The following is a 15,730-nucleotide window of genomic DNA, read 5'->3' as shown; positions in this document are numbered from 1 at the left end:
GCAAATTATTGAAAAACACCTCTTTTTTCGCATGTTCAAAAATGGAAGGGGTCGTACCGCCCCTCCGTCACGAGATATCAAAAAACGGACCTCGGATTCGTGATCAGGGACAAAAGTTACCCCTTAGGACAAAGTTTCACGCAAATCGAAGAGGGGTCGGGGCAACTGCTGTGTGAGTTGGCGGAGAATTACCCCATATGAAAGAAGTTTCATTTTTGTCGTGCTATCTTGTCACTTTCTGAAAATTGATGTAAGTGCGACAATTGGCCAAAGGGATTTCAGGTCAGAACGCGTTTGACGCACGTACAGACTACCGCACGTGTAGACTACCAAAAACATTTGTAATTATAACTCTAGCAACCAACTTCAACGAAACTTCGGGACAATGCACAGAATGGTCATCCAAACAAAACTTGTTTGTTATTGTTTACATTGCGTGCTTTCGTTTTTGTTTATTCAAGGTCAAACATTAAAACGCGTTTTTGTCGGAACGTCGAAATGGCGGGTGCGACAAGATAGCACGACGACGTCGATTTTCAAAAACATTGACTAAGTCACATAAAACAAGTCAAACTTCCAATCTTAGAATTTTCTTAAATTTAAATTTAAGCAATGCTTTTTAAAAATTGATTGAAAAACGTATTTTTGGCGAAGTTTTAGATTGAAGCCCGTCTAAAGACGGGGTTGGGTTGTAAAGGTTTAAAGCACAAAAATAAAGGACTTTTTTAAGGTTATTGAAACTAAGAAAACCAATATCAAAAATTGTCTGAAAATGTAATATAATGGAAGAAGTGAATATTCAAAATTCATTATTGAGAAAAAATTCATAAGCTCACCCCTCGTCACAGTGCGAATTTTCGCATATTTTCTCGCGCGCAAAAAACCACGTCCATACGCTAAAGAAGCTAATAAGTGTGTGCGCGTGTGTGTGTTTGTTCATTTAACAATGCAAATATACGCGATACGCCGGCACACATTTTTCCCATTCCGAGCGCGTGTGTGGATTAGCTTTTTTTCCTCCTAAAAGCTCACTACCTGTAACCCCTCCTCCTTACTGAGGAGAGATATTTGCAAAATAAAATTATCCCCAAGCAGCCGGGGTTCGACGCTTGGAGCGCGCGCGCACAGTATTTAAAATTCCTCACAGTGCAATTTTCAAACATTCAATAATTACGCGAAATTCCTCGCTAGCAGATCCTGGACGGACCTGCACGTTAAGGCTAAGCTCCGGTGCAATTCGCATCAACATGCGCTTGGGAGAGACTTGAACGGGTGGCAGCACGCGAAAGCCAATTTTTATGGAACATTATCCGACCGTTGTTGTTGTTCTGCCTCCTTTCTCTCTCTCTTTCTGTTGTGAAAAGGGATGGAGGGTGGAGGTCGATAATTTTGTTGGTTTTAAAACTTTGCATGCATATTAACTACGTCGTTTATGTGTCATTAAAGTCTTCTCTCGAAAGTGCGTAGGAGCTGGATGCGCGCCCGGACGGCTTGTAAATTATAGGTTTTCTTGCGGGTCACGCCTGGTGGGGTGGACTAGAGGGAGGGGGAGATCATTTCTGGAGGTTTTCCCATCCTAATTACCACCGTGGTGAGGTGGTTTAGTACGACCCCTGAGGGAGGCTTTTGTAAGCATTGTTTTTGGGACTTGTTTGGTTATGAGTCATAACATACATTTTCTGATACATGTTTATAGTTGTTTAATTCAAGTCTTAAGTGACTGATTTAAAATAAAGTTGATTGAAGAAAATTATTTTTGTTGTACACAGGTAATGCTTACGATTTTTTTTATTTTGACTGATTTTTGCCTTCCTCACTGAGGTAAGGCTATAATCCTGCTCTAAAAATGAACTTTGTATAAAAACGTCGTAGACCCACCTTCATGTATACATATCGAATCAGAATCGAAAACTGAACAAATGTCTGTGTGTATGTGTGTGTGTATGTGTGTGTGTATGTGTGTGTGTGTATGTGTGTGTGTATGTGTGTGTGTATGTATGTATGTGACCAACAAACTAGCTCATGTTTCTCGGCACTGGCTGAACCGATTTGACCCGAACTTGTTGCATTCGACTTGGTTTAGGGTCCCATAGATCGAGTTTTATACAGATTGAAGTTTCGATAAGTAGTTCAAAAGTTATGTATAAAAATGTGTTTTCACATATATCCGGATCTCACATAAATGTATGTAAACTATGTCCGGGTCCCTCGTCCGACCTATCGTTGGTGAGGTTATCAAAAGACCTTTCCAACGAGTCCAAAACATTGAGGATCTGGCAACCCTGTCTCGAGATATGGCCACTTAAGTGATATTGATGTACTTTTTGGAAGCCGGATCTCACTTAAATGTATGTAAACTATGGCCGGATCCACCATCCGACCCATCGTTGGTTAGGTTATCAAAAGACCTTTCCATCGAGTCCAAAACATAGAACATCTGGCAACCCTGTCTCGAGATATGGCCACCTAAGTCATATTGATGTACTTTTTGGAAGCTGGATCTCACTTAAATATATGTAAACTATGTCCGGATCCACCATCCGACCCATCGTTGGTTAGGTTATCAAAAGACCTTACCATCGAGTCCACAACATAGAACATCTGGCAACCCTGTCTCGAGATATGGCCACTTAAGTGATATTGATGTACTTTTTGGAAGCCGGATCTCACTTAAATGTATGTAAACTCTGTCCGGGTCCATCATCCGACCTATCGTTGGTGAGGTTATCAAAAGACCTTTGCAATGAGTCCAAAACATTGAAGATCTGGCAACCCTGTCTCGAGATATGGCCACTTAAGTGATATTTATGTTCTTTTTTAATCCAGTTCTAAAAAATAGATGAAATTTGTGTACAGCCATTGATGGTAATGAGTGAGGAAGGCTCCAACCACATAGGTGGATTAAGTTAGGTTTTTTAGATTAAAATTGGATTGATTTATTTATTTTTTAAAGAAAAATACTCCAGTTTAACTTTTCACTTACTCTTAAAAAATATGTTTTGCAATTATTTCGCGACGGAAAATTGTTGTGAATTGCAAATCATAAAAATATGAAAATCGAAGAAAAATGTTGATCAAAATGTATCTAAATAAACTGAAAACTATTGAAACTTTCGTGATTCATCATTCCGTGCAGGTCATCAATTTAATAAACAAATATTGAAATTAAAATCGACAGCTTATACCTGTCCTTCCCTAGCCCAAGAACCAATCGAAGGTGGCTTAACCTGCCAAGGAAAAAAATACGTCTTGTGGCAGGGCAGCCAGCTCGCGACCGTAAAAGGTTTATAGTTTTTATGATAATAATATAGCAGCAACTCGCACCTCACCGCTCGCTGCTGCTGATGTCTCTCATTATAGCAATGATTGTAAAATTTATTTTCTCATATTTCATGTCGTAAAATACGCTGCTCGCCACCCGATGAACTGCTGACCTCCCTCCTTCACCACTTTCCCCACTTTTGGAAGTCTTCCAAAAGCTTCCTCTCCGAAAAAAAATCGAGGTTGACAAAGTTGTTTTCTATAATCTCCCGCGCGTTTCCAAAATATACAAATTTGATTTATGCTGATGATGGCTACGTGTGAGGCATGGACTTAAACCCACCCCACCCCTCCAAGCTTCTTCCCCTTAAGGTAAACAACATCAATTATCTCGTTAAAATAATGCCGCTTTGGCTGTGGAAGACCGCGTGCGGGGTCGTAACTTGCAGGGAAATGTAAACATAATCCAATTATGACTTAATTACGCTGTCAATCGATCAGTTCTTGTTATTCATAGCCTAGGGAATACTGGGGACGGTTTCATTTAATTTAATTATAAATTACTTTAAATTTCAAAATACTATTGCATCACCAGATACCAATTAAAGGAAATCTTCTGCAACTTTACGTGAAAGCCTCTTCACACCTCCACACACGCGATTGCACAACATTGTAAGCGGCGTTGGGGTGGGAAATATTTTCATAAATTTGCAATAAATCTTTCACATACGCTTGCAGGCGTATGTGTCTCTATTAGAACTCCCCTGATTTACAAGCTGTTGGCTTGCGCGGCGCTGAACAGAGTCACCAACACACATCGTGTTCCTGAGGCAAAATTGAAAACCCTGGCAAATGTCTATGAATTTTAGATTTTCATCGACGAGTCGAGGGGTTAGCAACGGCTATGAATCATAGACCCACGAATCATCGCGCGTATGATTTAAGCATCCCTCTCTGGCAGTTCAAAAAAGAAATGAACTGTAAAAAGAGATTAAATATTTTATTGAAATTGTTCAAAACTTTTATACAAATATTTAAAATATTCTTCATTCTTCCAAAAAAATTATGTCACTGATTTGATTTTATTTCAACTGTTATTTTACAAACATACTTTAAATCATTTTTATTATATTCAGAATGTTCGCCCTCAAACATAATAGAAAATATAGATTATTGAATATATTTCCAAAAGGAGCAAAATTCTAAAATACAGTCTAAACTCGATTATCCGGAAATACGATTATCCAAAGTTCGGTATTCCAAAGCTTTCTTTAGAACTTCAGATAATCGAACCAAGAACAATTTTTTTTTATGAACTTTTTGCACTCTAATTACTGTTATAATAAATAATGAACTTATCAGCACTGTTATTCTTGGTGATTTGTACAGCTATTTTGTAGCTATTGCAAAAAGTTATTCTGCCTTCAATGTTTAATTGTGAGGAAATTTTCTGTTTTTTTGTGAGTTATGTTGCATTTTTGCATCATTTGAAACACAAAAAAAAACATTTTTTTCGCTTTAATTTTTTTTTTTAAATAATCAGTATATTGATTGTGTTAAAAAAGAACAGTTTTCAGACTTGTTGTTTGTTCAGATTTCCATGCACGCAAAACTTTTTGGACATTTTCAAATTTTAGGCTAGAATTTTGGTGATAGGCGTCATCCACAAAGTACGTCACGCTCTAGGGGGGGAGGGGGTTGTCGCAAGTGTGACAAAGTGTGACAAGGGGGTGAGGAGGGGGGGGGGTACGTGAAACTGTGACGACATGCTACACTATTTCTTGAATACTGAAAATTCAGTCTTAAAATATAGCTAAAAAAAGTTTAATGTTTGGCAAACTTTACTCATAAATCAAACACGATTCAAAGCTGTTAAAAAACAGTGTTTTTGATAAAAGATTGAATATGCCTAAATCATCAGATTCAAAAAAAAAAAATCTGGAAATTTCTGTCACTACAACAGAAAAAACTTTACCGAGCAAACTCCGTATTTTAAAATAATACTTTTTATAAATCATGCTAAAACTGCACAAAAAGGAGCGAGTTGAGCTGCGGGCGAGAGCAGACGTCTTCGGTCTCGGGTCGTCGTGGTTTTTTAAATTTTTGCGTATTTTTAGATTTTGTTGTACAAAGTTTTTGGTGTTAAGACGTGTAATCGTGGAAGGAGTTGATTTTTGCTGTGAAAATGTTGTTTTTTCGTGAATTTACCCGTTTTCTTGACGGATCATAAAGGCGACATCCAGCACGGTCCGCGGCGGTTCTTTCGATCATGACCCGGATGTTGGCCTTACCTAGGTTTTGTGTGAGAGGAGAAGATCTGAGAAGATTGTTGTTTGGAAAAACACAGTGATGATTGTGAAAAATTGAAAATAAAATTTTGTAGTTTTGTGAAAATAGCCCGATGGTTCAAAATGGCGACCAGCGAAAAAAGAACGGCGAGCGTGAGAGCAATGGAAGAGCGAAAATTGTTGGAGAGTGGCTCTAAAGAGAATTAGAGAGGGGAGATTTGAACGGAAGAAGTGTGCTTTAGAAGTGAAAACGGGAGAGCTTAGGAAATGAGAGCGAGAGATCCGAACAGCGATTTATTTGTGTTAACGGTAGTGAAAGAGTGAAAATGTGAGACGGGAGAATGGTGAGAGAGAGTCACCGAACCCAAGGGATGAGATGAGAGCGCGTCTCAAGTGGCGTATAAGATGATCGCGGTGTGCTGCTGAGAAATGGCACAGCATCGGGTGATCGTGTGTGTGTGTGTGTGTGTGTGTGTGTGTGTGTGTGTGTGTGTGGTGTGGCAGTTTTAGTCACAGACAAGCAGAAGTTCTGTTTTCGAAAATTCGTTTTGGTTTATATTTGATGGATGGAAGCAGGGGGCATGATGAGAGGAAGCTCCCCTTTCTGTGCTTGTGTTGGCAGCTGCATTTGTTTTGCGGAGGCGAGACTGCTATTTCAGCCCTGTGACTTCAGCGTCTGTAACGGGGTGCTGGACGACGGTTCAACGCTCGTCCGTTGCCCGGAGAGGAGAAGGCGAGATCGATCGAGCAAAGGAAACGCGACTCACGGCATGCTGTGACCCGGGTGAGAGCGTTCTTTGTGTGTTGTGTGTGTGCCGTACTTGAATATTCTACGAATGAGTTTGAGTGAGCGCATGTTCGAGAGAGTAAATGTGTTTGTATGAGTGTTTATTCTCTCTTTCGGGTCTTGTTTGTTTTCTTTTATCTCATTGAGGAAAGAGATGCGAGCCGTAATTGCGCTGCGGCGCATACGGCTTGCTGTGAGAATGTGTGAGGATGTATGGGATTTAAGTCTCAAAGTAACCCTTGGTGTGCAAATAGTATTTCCAGAAATGTATTCGTTATTTTTTTATTAGTTCGTTTATATTAGCATAATTCTATTCTCGTTGTGACGTGTTTGTGTGCATGAGGTGGTGTGGTGGAGGGATAATAATTTAAAATATTCCATCATCAGTTCGGTGGCAGTGTTTGTTTGCATTCGGTAGTGTGGTGGAGGGAAATATTTAGTTTTGCGCTCTCTGCCGGTTTACGTCGTAGGCGTCGCGCTTGATTTTTGTTGCCTTTCTAGAAAAGGCACCTATGCTTATGCTTATTTTATCTTTGTATGTATCTTATATTTTACATATTTTTTACCACTTTCCCTCTTCTTTTTCTTCATTCCTTCCTTAAAGTCGCGTAAATAATAATATACCGGTCGTTAAACGAGAATGTCTAACTCGAGTTCATGCGTCGTTTTTACGGATTTGTTCTCCTCTTACTCTGATCTTATTTTCCGATAATTATAAATATAACATAAAAGATAAAACCACTTATAACGACTTCGGCTTTAAAATGTACCATTCGTAAAAACGTACCATTCGTGATTGTGTCACTTTATCAATAACTGCTCGAAACAAAATTTTCAGTTACTAGTTGTTCGCAATTTTGTCGGTCTCGTAGATCAATGTTTTCGGAACATTTCGTCATAAAATCCTGCAACACGATGAAATCATTGCAAACCTCACTATAAAATTTTGATATAATTTAATCGGAAAGCACAGAAAATACAATTTAATATTTTGCTTAAATAGTAAAAGGAGGAAAAAGCCCTTCTCACAGCGTCGTTGCTCGGAAGGCACGCCGACGGGGGAATGAATGATTATTTGGCGCCGCGTACGAATTAAAACTATTTCTAAATCATTGATGGTGTGTCTTACAGCAGCCGGCTGCCTAAGACCTATAAAATTGCAACTGATAAACAAATTGCTTATGGTCGCATCACCTACCACGGTGAATCCTGACCTCATACCCATCTTACTAACCCCTCAAAACTCATGTGATACTTTGTCGGAGACGCAGTCGATTTGGCGGTCCCATCACTCAAGTATCGGACTAACATTCCCATCCACTTCCCCGTGTCTTACCACTGGTCGTGGCCGGCGTCGGTATTGATCAGCATGATAGGGATCTTTGAAAATTGCGAAGGGGTGATGATTGGTTCCTACTTTTCATCTGTGGTCCACGGAGCAATTTTTGGGGGTCCTGGTCAATAACGAAGTAGCAGCTACGGGTAGACACCAATGCTATGCTATGCTATCATGCTAAAACTGCACAAAAAACAAGATGGTGGCGGGGGGTCCAGCAAAACGTGACGTACTTTTTGAGGGGAATCAGAGCCAGCGTGACAAAGTGTGTGACATAGGGGGGAGGGGGGTTAATTTTGGCCGATTTTTGCGTGACATACTTTATGGATGACGCCATACTGAAAAATCTAAATTTTCACAAAATTTAAGCTTTAAGATGCTGTGCTCCAGCAACCAGCACTCCGATCATCAATGTAAAAAAAAGAAAAACTGTAAGAAGTTTTGTTAGCTTTTCTTTAATATTTTTTTGAGGGGGTGCTTTTCCTAGTATTTTCAAATAAAATAATTAAAAATGTTTTATGTCGTTTTCGATTGCAAATTTGATTTTGCATCTTCAAAATGATTTTATTTTTTTTACAGCATTTTCAAGTTTTCCCAAAAAATATATTTAAAAAAATATCTCTGGTACCAGATTCTGCACCATTCTAGGCTCTAGCAGTTTTTAGTCCATCAGAACATACAAAAAAAAAAATCAAAGGTTATAAAAAATATTTTGAAAATTAGACTTGTAATTATAATAATATTTTTTTAACCAATTTTTGATGAAAAATACAAATCATAACCTACAGGATTGCTGCAGACACCAAATCGATCAAGAAATCCATTCTCAAGATACAGATTTTTGAACATTTTCATGCCCATTTCGTATGACTAGTTCTCAATTGTATTGAAAAATCCAATGATGCAAAATGACGCAGTTTGACATAGGGAATGCATAGACAAAGTTTTATCTAAAAAAAAAAAACAAAACAAAAAATATTCAAAAGTTGGTGAAATTTTAGAAAATTACTTAGAAGTTTTCTTGCAAGTACTTTATAATTCTAGAGTACTTTTTCAAAACAACCAATGCGCCAAGGGTTTCCAATGTACGTAGGACCTTTTGAAAAAGTAAGCGAGGATAAAAAAACATCGGTGATGATGATGTTTTTTTTTTGATTTCATAGAACCAAACTGCATGATAACATTTATTTTGGTAAACAAATTGAACGAATATTTTCATTTTTTTGCCTTCCTCACTGAGGTAAGGCTATAATCCTGCTCTAAAAATGAACTTTTTATTTAAAGCTCGAAAACCCACCTTCATGCATACATATCGACTCAGAATCGAAAACTGAACAAATGTCTGTGTGTATGTGTGTGTGTATATGACCAATAATGTCACTCAGTTTTCTCAGCATTGGCTGAACCGAATTTGACCAAACCAGTGGCATTCGACTTGGTTTTGGGTCCCATACGATGCTATTGAATTGTTTGAAGTTTTGATAAGTAGTTAAAAAGTTATGTGTAAAAATGTGTTTTCACATATTTTCGGAAGTTGAATTAACACTGGAACGCCCAACGCATGTCCAACTTACACGGACGCCCAAGCCTCCCAAAAAAGTTGGAACGGTAACTTCAACTCGCTGGTTCTCGGGCATAACTCAACCAATCGGGACGATTCTTGTTTCCAGTGATTTGTTAAAATGTCTAGATGATCCTAGAACTTTGCAGAACTCAATCTGATTGAATCTGTAATTTCTGCGACCGAAAACATCGTTCCAACTTTTTCAAAAAGACTGCCTCTGGGGAATTTTTGGCGATTTTTTTTTTACACGCAAAAAAAAAAGTTGGAACGATGTTTTTGATCGCAAAAATTACAGATTTCATCAAATTAAGTTCTGCAAAGTTCTAGAATCATCTAGACATCCTAACAAATCACTGGAAAAAAGAACCATCTTGATTGGATGAGTTATGCCCGAGATCCAGCGAGTTGAAGTTACCGTTCCAACTTTTTTGGAGCCTTGGGCGTTGGAATGTTAATGGCAGGAAATTGCACCAAATATCATCATGTTATATATCAATGGTTAGGTTATCAAAAGACCTTTCCAACGAATCCAAAACATTGAAGATCTGGCAACCCTGTCTCGAGATATGGTCTCTTAAGCGATATTTATGTACTTTTTTATTCCGGATCTAAAAAATAGATGATATTTGTGTCCAACCCCATCATATCACCCATTGTTGGTAATGAGTGAGGAAGGCTCCAACCACATAGGTGGATTAAGTTAGTTTTTAAGTTAATTCCGTTTAAAAATCATATCCTGCAAGATTACTTTAGCTGGTTTCATAGAGCAAGGCTGCATGATATTGTTATATTTATGAAAATGTTTCAATTGTTTGACCAGACTGAAGTGCTTTTGGGCTACTCCAAAGTTATCTTGCAGCCCAAAATCCGAAGTTATCTTGCAGAAATTTGCCTGAAGTTATCTTGTTGAAAGATGTCTTAATGAAATCGACCAGAAGTTGTCTTACCGAAAATTATCTTACAAAAAAAAACCTGAAATTATCTGGCAAAAAAAAAAATAAAGCAAAAATTTATCAAACCTGGATGTTTATGTCACATTTTGAAGTGCTTCAAAAGACCTTTCAAATGCAACTAAGATAGTTGGAATTGATGAAGTTTTTTGGAGCTCAAACTTCAAAGCCCGTTTCACCCCATTTTAATTTGTCGAAGAGGGCTCATATTTGGCATGAGTTCATCTTATGTACAGACATACAAACGCTGAAAGTTTCATTCAAATCGGAGCACCTCGATACGACCTCTAGAACAAACCGAGCAAAATTTACAAAAACTGCCTCTTAAATTATCTTGCAGATTTTAAGACTTTTGAATAAAAAAAATATCACTTCATGATAATTTTTGCACTACAAAGTTATTTTGCAGCGATGTTTTCTAGCACTTGCAAAATAACTTCTGCCACATATTGTTGCTAGTGTCTTCCAATATCCACAAAACCTCCCCCTCTACTTTAGCGGCCATCAAACTTTAATTAAATTATGCCCCATGTTGACGGCATATCGCGGAGGTTTTCGCGGCATAAACGCTCTTTGGTGTCCAGGTGTGTGGTTTTCTCCCCATGTCAATCGATTCAGAATTAATTCCAACCACACACTCACACACTTCATGCATCGTTCCTCACGGGTTTTTATTTATTTATTTTAAGCTCGCGACAGAGCCCCCCGATTCGATGGGGTCGTTTTGCGATTTAGTTTCGAGATTCGTTCCGCGATCGGCTACACGCACTTAATGTGATTGATCCGCCTCTTGGATCGTGGTGGTGGTAGCGCTGAATCGAGAGGGAGACCCCCATTGATGTGTCTGTCTAGCGCATAATTAAACTTGCGCCGGGTCAAATTTGCATTCATTGACCGTGGAATTATAATTCTCTCCAGAGTTGCGTACTCTAAAATTGGAATTTTAATCACTTCCAGGCGGCGCGGCGCAATGTTGTTCAAGCTTGCGTACTCACTTGAAGTTGTCGATATTTCTATCGAAATAGTAGCACGACGTGTCGACACTGTTGATCGAACTTAAAGTTGCGCGTAGACTTGTTAGCTACCTCCTAGTAAGCACGTGAGGTCGTGGAATCAGAATACTTGTTCGATTCCTAACACTTTGATGCCACCGTGTCAAAATGCAAACGTCAAAAATGACAGAAAAAAAGTGCTGCCAAATCACCATAAATTTTGCCACACACGCGCACGGAACCCCCTCAGCTCAAAGAAGGTTAATAATCATAATAATTTGTAACCGTGACTAATTTGCATTTCAAATCTCGACAACCAACTGGGACGAAAACGCACTGCGAATGCAGCAGTGCATTGATCGATGTTTGCTCACTAGGGTGGCCCGATTATGGGGATATTTTTCAAATCTTTTTTACAAAAAAAAAACTAATTTTGACTGACTTAACCGCCACAGAAAGTTTGATTCTTATGAGAAATTACATTTTCTACGACTTTGTGGATTTGTCGAAGAGCTCAAAGTGGTTCGACGTCTTGAAACAGTTTTGTAGGTACATTTTTTTGCGAATCTTTTCTGGACACCCTGTCGCTCAAACAACTGCGGCGTTGGAAAAAAATGGGTCCGACAGCCATCGTCGTCGTAGGTTTCGCTGCAATGTCTCTGTGTGTGTGTGCGTTTCAAAATGACTTTTGTGTATTTGACAACTCAACATTGTTCACTGGTCGCGGCGCATGCGTCGTCGTACAAATAGAGGGGGAGACACACACACACTGGGTCCGCATTGTGGGGCTTTCACGCGTGGTTGATAAATTTATCGGTGGTTTGTTCGGAACCGCGATTTGTCAGACATTTTGTAGTCTGAATGCTGGTCGGAACAGTTCACAGCTGGAGGCTGGTGTACGGTGAGGCAGAGTTGTGACAGTTTATCTGAATGTCAATTTTTTTTGTTTCCAATGAAAATTTTCGTAAGATTTATGAGAATTTAAAAAAAAATAGAAGATAGAAGATAGAAGATAGAAGATAGAAGATAGAAGATAGAAGATAGAAGATAGAAGATAGAAGATAGAAGATAGAAGATAGAAGATAGAAGATAGAAGATAGAAGATAGAAGATAGAAGATAGAAGATAGAAGATAGAAGATAGAAGATAGAAGATAGAAGATAGAAGATAGAAGATAGAAGATAGAAGATAGAAGATAGAAGATAGAAGATAGAAGATAGAAGATAGAAGATAGAAGATAGAAGATAGAAGATAGAAGATAGAAGATAGAAGATAGAAGAGAATTACAACACTACAATACCTCAAACCTCCTTTGAAGTCAATCTGCTCAGCCCAACCGAGAAAGCGAACGCACCTCAAATGTCAAACCATTTGACACCGTACAATCAAATATTTGACATTCACCTCCGGCAGATCAACGAGCAGAGAGCGCATCAAGTAATGAGCCCCGACTCCCCATCGATCATTTCGACGCACGACCCTGCTGCAGCCAGGGTAATTATGCACAAACCGGCCTGTAATCGAATGCAGCGCTCAGACAAATTGACACAATGTTGAACTGTCACTAGCACTTACTTTGCGTCTCTAATTTTGTAAAAGGTTGTAATCGGCTTGCTAGTGAGGGGTGCGTCAATTTAAATTTAACATCAGACTTGTCCAAATTTTGCATAATTTTGTAAAATGAAAAATAGCTTTCAAAACATTCATATTTTTCCTCAAAATAATTCCTTCTAACTCTGCAGGGTGCAGTTCTATCGATTTGAGGTCTTCGGCAAAGTTGTTCTTCAGGTCGCCTAGGTAATGTCTGTTTTGAAGCTACCCAAAACTAGAGCTAAAAACGACATCTAGTGGTCAAAATTTGATTCAACTTCATCATCTCTCAACATATTGAACCAGTCTACTTGGATCATCGGGAACCGATCCAAAGGTGATCAATACGGCGCGTGAATCGGGAAACACAACAAAACACGTCGGATGATGACACCTTCTTGACACTGTTGAATTAATTGATTATCAACCCCATGTTTCATTTGTGCGGGTATACACCTTATCTGTGACAGAAGCATCACCAATCATTAATCCTCCCCTCCTCAGAACTCCCCTACCCCGTTAATAATTTGAAATGGTAATGAGCTATCGACCGCATTACTCATCTCTCAAATGATGCAGATTTAAAAATGCAATATCGGAAACAAGACTTTGCACGGCGGCGTAACCAAGGTAGTCTACGGCCAGCGACTAATGTGCCAAGTAGACGGCTTTGACTGCCTGCCTACTACTTGGAGATTACTGCGTAGCTAGGCGTCTGGCAGGCTCTAAGTGGTCGTTAAGCATCATCATCAATTAATACTTGCAGCGCGCTACCGATCGAGATGTGTCGTCTCGACGCAGGAGTGTGTCATACTTAACGTCAAGCACATTGTTGGGTAAGTGTGATTTTACTAGAGGGTACTAGAAGGCTTTTTTTGTAATTGATGGCACCCGTAAATCCGTCACGTCCAACGCAGTTTGAGGTTCTAGGGCGGTAAAATATTAGTTTGAGGTCGCGAACACCTACTAGTATTGCGGGGTTTATTTATGTTTTAATTGAAACTGAGATGAGAACGAGAATAGTTTAAACGTTTTGCGGAAAACGAATCTTGATTGACAGTAGTATTTTAAAAACCTTGAGCGAAATATAACAATAAGGTGCAATATTGTGAAATATCTGCTCTTTTTATCTGTATTTTTTGATAAACGATGATTTTCAAATTACAAGCATAATCCAAAATTTCTTACCAAGACTTAGAATAGGATCAGTTGTTGTTCATACCTGGAAAGAGAAAAAAATTAAATAGATTAGAATGGCATTCTACTATTGGCTATTAAAAATTAGAACTTCATCATCCCTTGTGCGGGGAATTGAATACATGACCTCTGTATTGGAATTCGCTTGTAATTGATCGAACATTTAATTTAATCTAGTTTGTTTGCTCTCCAAAAAGACCAAAAAAATATGTTTATTGAAAAAAAAGCAGAAAATCGCTCCCGAAATTCTCCAAGAAAATCAATCTGCTGATAATGTTTTGTGAATTTCCTTGTCAGCACTTCTAAAAAATATTTATTTCACTTTGTTTACACCATTACCCATCTACAAAATGTGACAGGTCATTTTTCGACGTGTGACGTTACACTTGCAAGTGTAGTAGTGAAAAATATGTTCCGCCGAATAATCAAGATGATGTTTTTTTTAGATTCTCTTTACCGATCTCTCGTGCGTGAGAGAGGAGAGCCATGCTCCCTTCGGATTTTTTCTCTTGATGAACATCGAAAGATTTTCTTTTGATGATGATTATTCCATCGCTGCACAGAAGTGCCTTTTTATCATCAACAAGCGGAAAAATGAGGGCTAATTAGATAACACTGGGGAAAATTCATTTTTCACATTATTTAAATATTAAGAGGCTGTATCTCAACAATCAGCAATCCGATCAAAAACGTCAAAAAGAAGAATTGTATGAAATTTTAGCTTTTAGGAAGTATTTTCAAATTGCAAAAAAAACATTTTTGGAAACAAAATATCTGAAACTGAACTGAAAACAGTGCATTTATTTAAAAAAGTGATTTTTTAATTTATTTAATAAATTTCAAATAATTTAAATATGTTTGTTTGGAAAATAACCTTTTAGTTATAAAATGTGAAATAATAAATTCAAGATTTATTTTTCTGTGTTTCTATGTTTTTTTTTCTGGAAAGTCCTTATCGTAGCTTACAACTTTGCTGAAAACACCGAATTGATCAAAAAATCCTTTTATTTTTTTATTAAACATTCCTGTTTTGTATGACTCACCTGCGAAACTGTATGGAGCCTGGTATGGAAAAGCTTATAGAGCAATTCTCTGAGATTTCGGTCATTAGATTGTTTTTTGTATTTTTTAATCCGGCTAAAAACTTTTTTGATGCCTTTGGTATGCCCAAAGAAGCCATTTTGCATCATTAGTTCGTTCATATAATTTTCCATACAAATTTGGCAGCTGTCCATACAAAAATGATATGTGAAAATTCAAAAATCTGTATCTTTTGAAAAATTTTTTTGATCGATTTGGTGTCTTCGGCAAAGTTGTAGGTATGAATATGGACTACACTGAAAAAAATTATACACGGTAAATTTTTTTTGGTGTTTATTAATTTCACTTTTTGTCACTAAAACTTGATTTGCAAACAAAACTGTTTTTATTTTTTTTATTTTCTGACATGTTTTAGAGGATATCAAATGCCAGCTTTTCAGAAATTTCCAGAACTAGCAAAAAATATTTGACCGAGTTATGATTTTTTGAAACAATACAGATTTTTTCAAAAAAATTAAATACTGGTCGCAAAAATTTTTCAACTTCATTTTATTTTTTTCAAAAATATTTTTTTCAAAAAAGCACTAATTTAAAAAAATGAATAACTGCGATTATTTTCAACAAAGTTACCTAAAAATGGCTATAACTTGAAAACGGTGCACTTTTTCAAAATTTTACTAAAGTTCTTTTTGATTGCAAATTCGATTTTACATCGAAAAATGTTT

At 37.7% G+C, this 15,730-nt stretch overlaps 1 protein-coding gene across 1 annotated transcript in view; it reads right to left on the bottom strand.

Annotated features, from left to right (window-relative positions):
• Positions 1 to 15,730, bottom strand: part of LOC120419526 (dendritic arbor reduction protein 1-like) — a 200,997-nt gene that overhangs the window by 141,922 nt on the left and 43,345 nt on the right. The window lies entirely within an intron of this gene.

Source organism: Culex pipiens, chromosome 3 (genome assembly GCF_016801865.2).
Source record: "Culex pipiens pallens isolate TS chromosome 3, TS_CPP_V2, whole genome shotgun sequence".
Taxonomy (NCBI): Eukaryota; Metazoa; Arthropoda; class Insecta; order Diptera; family Culicidae; genus Culex; species Culex pipiens.
The sequence above is the reverse complement of the archived record's forward strand: the minus strand, read 5'-3'. Positions and strand labels throughout refer to the sequence as shown.